The sequence below is a fragment of the Anser brachyrhynchus genome, assembly GCF_964034855.1.
Source record: "Anser brachyrhynchus genome assembly, chromosome: 3".
NCBI classification, from domain to species: domain Eukaryota; kingdom Metazoa; phylum Chordata; class Aves; order Anseriformes; family Anatidae; genus Anser; species Anser brachyrhynchus.
In genome coordinates, this window is record NC_137696.1 from 83666342 (window position 1) to 83675352 (window position 9011).

General features: G+C 39.5%; 1 protein-coding gene across 5 annotated transcripts in view; it reads right to left on the bottom strand.

Annotated features, from left to right (window-relative positions):
- The window catches only part of FUT9 (fucosyltransferase 9), a 120398-nt gene that overhangs the window by 10741 nt on the left and 100646 nt on the right, over positions 1-9011 (bottom strand). Inside the window, exon 1 of one of the 5 annotated variants that reach the window (XM_080588516.1) lies at positions 3375-9007. The exons of the other annotated variants lie outside the window; for them this stretch is intronic. The gene's annotated coding sequence lies outside the window, so the exon portion shown is untranslated. Of the gene's footprint in view, positions 1-3374; positions 9008-9011 lie in introns of those variants that run through there. 5 annotated transcript variants of the gene reach the window in all.

Sequence of the window (9011 nt, forward strand, 5' to 3'; positions counted from 1 at the left end):
GCCTCACAGTTCCCACATAAAGAAAACAAACAGTAATATGTCCTTAAAAATTTAGTTATGTTTTTATGCCACAGCCCTGTGTTAAAAATTACAAAAACTACAGATATGCTGCATCTTTTTGAGGCATCATTTACTTTTTTTTTCCCTGGGGAAAGAAAGGGCGAGAAGTTCATATAGTTTCCTTTGTCCTCTTTCTTGTAGTTTCTTCCTGAGATAACTGATAAATCTCTTTCCAGCACTCGTCTTCCGTATGTTTCTTGTGAAACCTAGCAAAGTTAGGGATTGCTTGTGGTTAACCTCAACTGCTGTATGTAGCCCTAGAATGCAGAGGTGTTCTAAAAATAAAAATAGTTAAACATGTAAAAAGTGCTATGACATAAAATGAAAAAGGAACAGAAGTTAGTTATCAAAAAGAAGTGTTCTAAATATACTGGCTGACTGTAGAAATGTAATTCTGCAGTACACTTCAATTACTATAAAATTTGTTTGACTTTCTTTTTCTGCATGTTTTTCAGTGCTTTGGATTTTTATTACCTTTACTAGCTAGCTCCACAAAAAAAAAAAAAAAAAAATCCCACCCCTAAATATATATATAAAATTATCACTCTTAATAAAAAAAAAACAGTGACAGAAAGCAAAAAAATATTTTTATTTATTTATTTATTTTTAAACCAGCTCGTCTCATTTAACCTGTGAAATAAACAATTACATTCAGCACAAAGACATGGTAGAATGTTGTGAGTGTAAAAGATGATGTGTAAGCATAGCAGCACAGCTACAACAAAAAACATTTTCACATTCATCATTTAGGAAAGGGACAGGGGGGGAATGTCATTCCTAGTTCTACACTACTACTATATCTTGAGGAAAAGAATTTTCCACACTTTCTCCCCTATTTTGGAAGGTCAGATGGTCTTAATTTTCTGTTTTTAGGTACTGTGGGTTCACCTTGGCTGGCTGCTATGTGACCACCCACCTGCTCTCTCAATCCTTCTCCTAAGCAGGACAGGAGCAGAAATTAAGGTGGAAAAGCTCACTGAGGTAAGGACAGGAAGATCACTTACCAATTACTGTCATGGGACAGTAAAACATACTCTGGGGAAAATTAATGTAATTCATTGCCAGTGAAAATAGATTTGGATAGTGAGACCCCTCCAAGGGGAGCAGAAGGGATTGTTAATGGGGATTGAGGTCAGTCTATAACAGCTCCACCACGCCACTCCTTCCTCCTCACACTTTTCCCCTATTCCAGTATATGGGCTGTAGTCTTTTTATACAGCACCGCAGGTCCAGCATGGGGTTTTCCCCAGATTGCAGTGTGGATTTCTGCTCCATCATGGCCCTCCCCATGGACTAGGGGGAAATCTTTGGTTTGGTGCCTGGAGCACCTTCTCCGCTCCTTCTTCTCTGACTTTGGTGTTCATGGGGCTGTTTCTAACACTTTTTTTTTTTTTTAACCCTCTCATTCCTCACTGCCTGTCTAGTGTATTTGCCCTTTCTTAAACACGCTTTCTCCTAGGTGCTACCATCTTGGCTGCTGGGCCCAGCTGTGCCCAATGGCAGGGTCAGTGGAGTTGGCTGGAGTCTGGCACGGGGCAGCCCCAGCCCCTCCTCACAGAGGAGCCCTGCAGCCCCCCCACCCCACCAGTGCCTGGACATGGACAGCCAGTACAGATATTTAAAATCTTGTGGTGTGTTTAGTCTGACTCCTTTGTCTCAGTCCCCTTCTTTTGGACGTAGTTTAGTAAGTCCTCTATGTTTTCAAGCAAAATGATCCTGAAAGGAGTAAAGGGGCGGAATGTTTGTGTCCATAACTTTTCCACTTACTCTCATCAGTTCAAGTTCCTCTGAAGGAAATTTGTGGTTTTACAGCTACATCACACTGGCTTTTTTTTTTTTTTTTCCCAGTTTATGTTGATTTTTGCTTGACATACATCTAGAGGGGAGTTTATGATCCACAAGAGCAGAAGGTTCTTTCCCTGCCTTTCTACAATGACAGTCTGAGCAGGGTCTCTGAGGAATATGGGATTTAAGTTGAACAGCTCTAGGAGATGAAACTCAAGTTAAAAACAAGGGGCTGAACCAATCTTTATGTTACTTAGTTTCTCTGCTATAGAAGCCAACACAGAATAGGGACAGCTTCTCACTTAAGAGCTAGTGTGAGCTGAGTTTGAAGAATAGGTTGGGAAAGGTGTCTATTCACAGAGACTGATCATCTTCTGGAGACTGAAATGGCTGGCAAATCAGAAAAGTACCTTAACATTGTGCCTCGTAATGCAGTCACCCTCCGGTTAAAAGCTCACAAGGCTCTCATTGCAGGGATTATTTTACACCAAGCTCATCTGCTAACTAATGAAACCCCCTGTATCATCACAAGACAATTCCTGCTACACAGGAAAGAGTCAAATATTATTTATTCTGTTCTCTGCAAGAAATTATAGTGTATTCACGGTGCAGTATTTGTGTAGGAAGTTTTGAACTATAATGTCAATGTGAGGATAAACACTTGCTGCTCCAGAATACCAACATTAATTTCTCACAACACTAAAAAAGTAAATTAACCTATTTTCTGTCCTCCAAATCTGTTTCCTCACATTGTTTTGGTGCCCTCTGCTTATGCGCCCCCTACTGATGTGGGACCATGATTCTTAGATTTTACCTTTCACTGAAACACTAGCCCACAGACAGGATAGTACTGTCTGGTTTTACATTCTTTGGGTTCAGAGACTAACCATTCATTACACAGACTCAAACAGCCATTAGGAAGCTACTACTAACAGGATTGTGGAAAAGTGTTACAAAAGCAAGACATTAAAACCTGGTATGAGAGGTTTGCAAGGAAGCAGAAGCCTAGAGCAGAATTCTAGCAATACCACTTGCTTATACTCCAAGGAGCTGACAGGATTTTGTGGTAACTGCAGTAATAACTATTAAGATATTCACTGGGAATAGCAATATTTTTTCAGAATGAAGTGCTAACCTCAGAAGCAATAACTTCTGCCTTCCTTAAAGCAGACTGAAGAACCAGCAAACCCTGCCTTCATGGCTTTTGGGACTCTTAGTTCTATATGCAGGGAGGCAGTAGCACAGTGAAAACATACAGCAAGCACCTGTCGACAAATAGTATTGTCTTGAGAAGTAGCTTTTCTATAATGCTAGGATACAGAGATTGGTTCCTTTGTTTGCCCACTAGAATTTATGGAAGATTTATTTTTCACAATGTTCTTCAAAATGTGTTTTCCATATTTAACATTTCCTTCTTTCTTTTTGTGCCTAAGGTAACTACCAATCTCCCGCTGTAGTTCTCACATAAAGGTGACGGACACTAAGGAGACATTCATTACAAGACATCCAGCCAAATAACCTTAGCTCACCCTTCCTCTTTCATGGCTTTCTTTCCACCACGGAAGCACAAATTTCCTTTTTGCAGATCCCCTCCCCCATCAACCTCTGGCATGCCAGCCTCTGAAAAGAAAACTTTGTCAAAGAAATGTGTTTACTGAGACTATTGCCAACTGGAAGAATTCATTACCTTTGATAGTTTCATTATAAAGTACATTTCTGAGCGTTGTGACATAGTGAGTATCTCCTAGGTGCTTTTTTTCCTAGTTGAAAGTATAATATTTCATCAGTACAAGACTATTTTTCTCAGTACAAAACTTAGCAAGGCTCCCTTTAAAGTGCAAAATTTGGCATTATATCTGCAAGCAACTCCACGTAGTAGCAACACAACCAAGGAGATAGTAGCAGGGTACTAACAACATTAACCCTAAGTACACCAGGCAAGGCTTGCAAAAATATATATCTACTGTGTGAATGCATCATGTTCACAAAGAAATAAAATGGAATTTTATAGGAACCGTTTTATCATAGCTTCTTTGCAATGGTGAGTTGTTAATTATTCCAGAAGAGAGAGAGATATATTTTTTTCTGATATGCAACACTGCAGGAGGGAGAAAAAAGTTAACCTTCTTGGTCAATAATATCAATATCTGTTTCCTGGCATATTTTTATACCATCTTCACTGGCATACTCTAAAAGTTTTCCCAGTAGCTCAAACATATACCTACTTGCACAAGTATAACTGTCATTACTAGTCTAGTACTGAGACCTTCCAAAGACTTAGTGTCAAGGTCAGTCCTATGATTTTTCAATCCAGAAAAGCTGGCCACTGCATCCAACAAAAAAAACTGTCTGGCAGCACTGGCAGTCACTGCAAATCTCCTAGAAGAGCTAAGATGGCTTTCTGAATCTGAATCTGAAAGTGTGTAGGGGTAGTTTGTTTCCAAGGGTGGAAAGGGACATTGAGGACAATATTTTAAAATTAAGCTGGAGCGAAGGGACAGTGTTATTTTTGAAGTCATGGACACTGAATAATGAATAAAGATCTCTTGTTACTTTTCTTGCCTTACTTAGAATTCTGAATTGTTCAGGGCTAACTCTGATCTTTATCAGCACTTGGTCTCAGGAGAACTCAAGAAGAAATAGTTAAAAACCTCAAGATAGCCTCTGATGATCGCTCCTGGGATCAGATTGGGCACCTCTGGCACAGAGGATTTATCAAAACTGAGAAACAGAAGGACACTGAGGCAAAGAGGTGTCAGAAATGGGCCCATCTAGAAGCAGATAGTATCTATGGAGATTCTCTGGAAATATTAAAAAGACAGTTGAATGCAGTGGGAACTGATATGAATCTCTTGCAAACTATTGTTGGAAAGAACATTCCTTTGAAATTCCATTCCTTGTCCTCTGACATATCGTAGCAGCCCCAGGCATGACATATCTACCTTTATGCAAAGGGTGGTGTTGTCTTAGAGCAAACTTACAGTTAGCTGGAGGTTTTTTCATCTTCAGTATTGAAAGAAAATGTATTGCTTCAGGATAGCTCGAGTTTATCTTTGTATCTCCAAGTCATTGCTGTGTGGACGTGCCCCAAACTACTTTTGCTTCAGTTCTCCGAGACTAAAAAATGCTTCTTTTTGATGGAATTAACTCCTACTGCTCCCAGTTATGCCTTTTTAGCAACTGGAGTGGTGGATTTTTTTCCCTGCATGGGCTCGTTTCCATTCTTTTCCACGCCTGTCCCACAGATTTATGAAAGCAGCCCAGTCTCAAAAGATTCAACTGAGCTGCATAGGGTTAAAGGCTTTCAGGCTGAAAGTTGAATCAGCTGCTAATCTCAGGCTGTGTATTTTTATTCTATAGTTGTTTGCACCATTTTTTTTCTTCCCTTCTTCACCTCTTTTGTTTTTGGTTATTTTTTCAATTCCTCAGATTCCATTTTTGTGTGTTTGCACTTTGAGGACAATATAGAATTTTTTTATTCAACAGTGGTAATTTTTATTATGAACAGTTTTAGAAAAATGATCTAAGAGCACTGCAGGGGCAGGTAGCATAATTAAGACAGATTGTTTAGGCATGGTGCTGAAGCAATCACTGGAGACTGTTAAGAACAGGTTAGACAAGCATCACTCAGCAAGGAGAGATTAGATTCTGTCCTCAGGTCCTGGGGCTGGGCTAGATGACCTCTTTTGATTCTTTCCAGCCTTATGGTCAGTGATGATATTAAACACAGATTGTTCTAAAAAGTACCTGACAAAAATGCAACCAGACAACCTAAAACTGCAGAAAATTGCTGAATAAATTAGTAAAAAAATCTCCCATCTTGAGACTTTTCTTGCAGTCTGTGAAGCAGCATTACTGTATACAATGAAAATGTAAAGGAAACAGGGAAAAATCGTGTGGACAACAACAACAACAACAACAAAAGTCCCTGTTTTCAAAGGCAAAACAGAAATCTTCCTGTCAATTGCTGGCTGGGGTACTGCTGCTTTTTTGAAAATCTCTGAATCTTGTCCCCTCAGGCCTTGGTGAGGAACACCCTATTCTCAGCTCCGTTCTCCGGATTGCTGTGCAACACACAGCATGCTGCAATGGCTCAGCAGCCTCCAGCCTTCCCGTGTGATTGCCATCTATCCTCTCCTTCTCCCAGCGGCACTCACATACTGTCACTCCCCAGCTGCTGAGGCAACAGCTCAGTGGTTCCTTTCTGCAATCCCATGCTACAGCAAACAGCCTTAGCCAGGGACGCAGGGTCTTTTGTAATAACAGAGGGAAGCAGCTACAGCATTGCTCTCCATACTGGACTGATCCTACTTCCACACCGCACTGCCACATATTTGAAAAGAAAAAAGAAAAGAATTATGTGAAAATCCTATCCAAGCAAATTTTTCCAGCCAATACAGCATTAGCATCAGGACACCCCACTTCACACTGCAGCTCTATCTCTTTCTATTTATGAACTCTAAGGGAACATAAGAGTACTGTCAGTTCCCTCCCTGGCACAACTGGAAAATTCATGCATGCAGAGCTTTAAGAAACCTCAGCAGCATTTCCAGGCTTGGTAACATGCAGAGACAGTAACTTTTTACCTTAATGACCATGTTGGCTTGTCCACCTCAAAGCTAGTTTACAACTGGTGACATTCAGCGAAGGGAGTGGTGGCTTTCCACACTGTGCTGACTACAGAAAAGGCAGTTCTTCACCACCATACCTTACTAGCCAAGTTTATCCACCTCCCCAGGAAAGCACTTTTTGTCTTCCTGAAGATAAAGCTCATCCTAGTTATACAGCACAATCCAGTCTTCTTTCAAAAGCACTGAAAATGCTCTGCACCAAATGAAGCTGTTCAAAGAACAGCACCTCCAGAAACGGGTAAGCTGGCTTCTTTCTCCCTTCTTTCCATGTGGTTTGGGGACAGCAAATTGCTGTTCTCTCTGATTATGCCAGAACTGCAGAAAGAGCTGTTCAGTAGCTTTGTGGCTGGCTTGTAAAACTGCAGCCAACCAGCTGAAATATGGAAATCATATCTGCACAAGCTATGAGTTTGTGATGGCCACCAGCCTACCAGAAAGCCCTAGTTAACTCACAGTAGCTGTGAAAATGGTGTGAGTTAAGTCTAACGGAGATGGGACATAAAGTGGCAAAAGAAGAATCATAGGCTTTGCTGTGTATATGTGCTAAACTGCACATCCCAGAATCACAGTTGCTTCTGGCTGATTTCCTAGTATATAGTTCCTGAATACAATGGAAAAAAAATACCTCTCCATGCAAAGCAGACAGATCAGAGTCAGGAAAAAGTAGAAAACGCCTGCTTATAATAGTGAACATTTACTAGGGAACATTACTTCTGTGGCAAAGCAAAGCTTTTGGAGCTCTAAGCACCAGCTGTTTGTGCAGATATGATTAGAGGCTGCGTGCAGTACTTACACTGCTGAATCTTGCTGCATAGGCAAGCTCGAAAATTTTAATTGGGATTTAATGCTGCTCTTTTTGCAGATACAACTGCAAAGATCTGGAGGATTCTGCCAGTGGCAGCATAACTCCTGAGACAGCTCTGTAGCCTACAAAGAAAGCCTGAGAGGTCTCTAAAACTTCCCATAAAATCCTCATAATTTGTTCTCTTCTTAACATTTCATTTCTCTGCCTGCCTAGCACCTTTTTCTTAAGAAACTCATTAATACTCTGGCTTTTGGATCTGTACTGATATCAGTTTTTTAGGATGCAAATCAGTGGTCTTGCTTTAATTTACAAAGCCTAAACTGTTAAGGATTCTAGTTGCCGGAGAGAAAACTGCCCTAGAGAGAAAAGGGAGCAACTGAAGTGCTCACATCAGTTGTAATCAGCTCTACGGCTGAAAGGGAGAAAGACATTTACTTATAAAGTCAGAATAAAAATGCAGAAGAGAGCTGAGGATTTATAGTGGTTATTATTATTATTATTATTATTATATGTCCCTATTCTTTGCAAATAAGACTTTTTTGCCACTCACAGGGTTAAAGGATGGACATTGTTTTAGAAGTCCAGCCAACTGAAGTGAATTTCTTGACCATTCTGAACAAAGAAGTAATGAAGTCTTTGTCAACAGGACTCGACAATGGCCAAGAGTCCTTATACAGGTTCTGCAACTTCTTGTCCACATGACCTGAGCAGAGCTCCACACTGCTCTTGCTTTCTTAAAAGAGACTCAGTAACTCAAAGCTTGAGGTTAAAGTCAGTGTATATAAAATACAAATCCCTCGTATCATAAGATACTGAGTGCCAAAAATGATCATCGCTTATTTTCTGTCTTGGAAAAATGTACTTCAAGTAAGTGAGCACTTATAAGTGCAAGTGCCTCAGTACAAAATACATGGACAATTGGAAAAGCACCAATCATTTTCCTATTGCACACCAGCAGTTATGTTTTCAAGGTGAATTATGTTGGTAATGTGTTAAACATTTTAAAGAATGAGCCTGGTAGGTGTAAGATGGAAGGTCATTATAAAACAGGACTCTCAATGTAAGTATTTTATCTTGCTGGAGCAAAGAAGTGTGTAAGTCATTATAAACAATAGCCAAATTTGGAAATTTTAAAAAATAAAAAAGGGAAACTTTTTAGAGACCAATCCAATTGGCTTCTTACTCATGCCCAGAAAGCAAGAGCAAGATTCACAAAAAAAAAATCATAATTGCTCATAACGTTTTTATAAGAGCTTAAAAATCATGCATATACATACACTCACACACAAACAGAAACAAAACTGTAATCCACCAAAACCTAAACAGCAGAAGATTAAACAGTAAGGATGAAAATATATTTTAAATATAATATATGTATTAGATAGTATATATTGTAAACCCAACAAAAATAGCAACCCCTAAGCCTCTCAAACTGCACATTCTTCTGAGAAAATAAAATCTCAGTTAAGAGAAACCACTGGTTAATTTCTTGGAGTATCTCTTTGTGTGTATAAGGAAAGGAAGAACAAAAAGCTGGAACTACTAGTATAACAAGCTGAGAAATACAAAGCTGTAACAACAAGTCACTGAAAAGACATTTTCTATAGAAAAGAAAAAAAAATCTTTCAGTCAAGAAACAGCAAATACATAACAGGAATGAGTTGAAGGAACTACAGTCTGGAAAAAAAATCCTACAGCAGTTATAAACACCTACATGCTCTAAGATGATG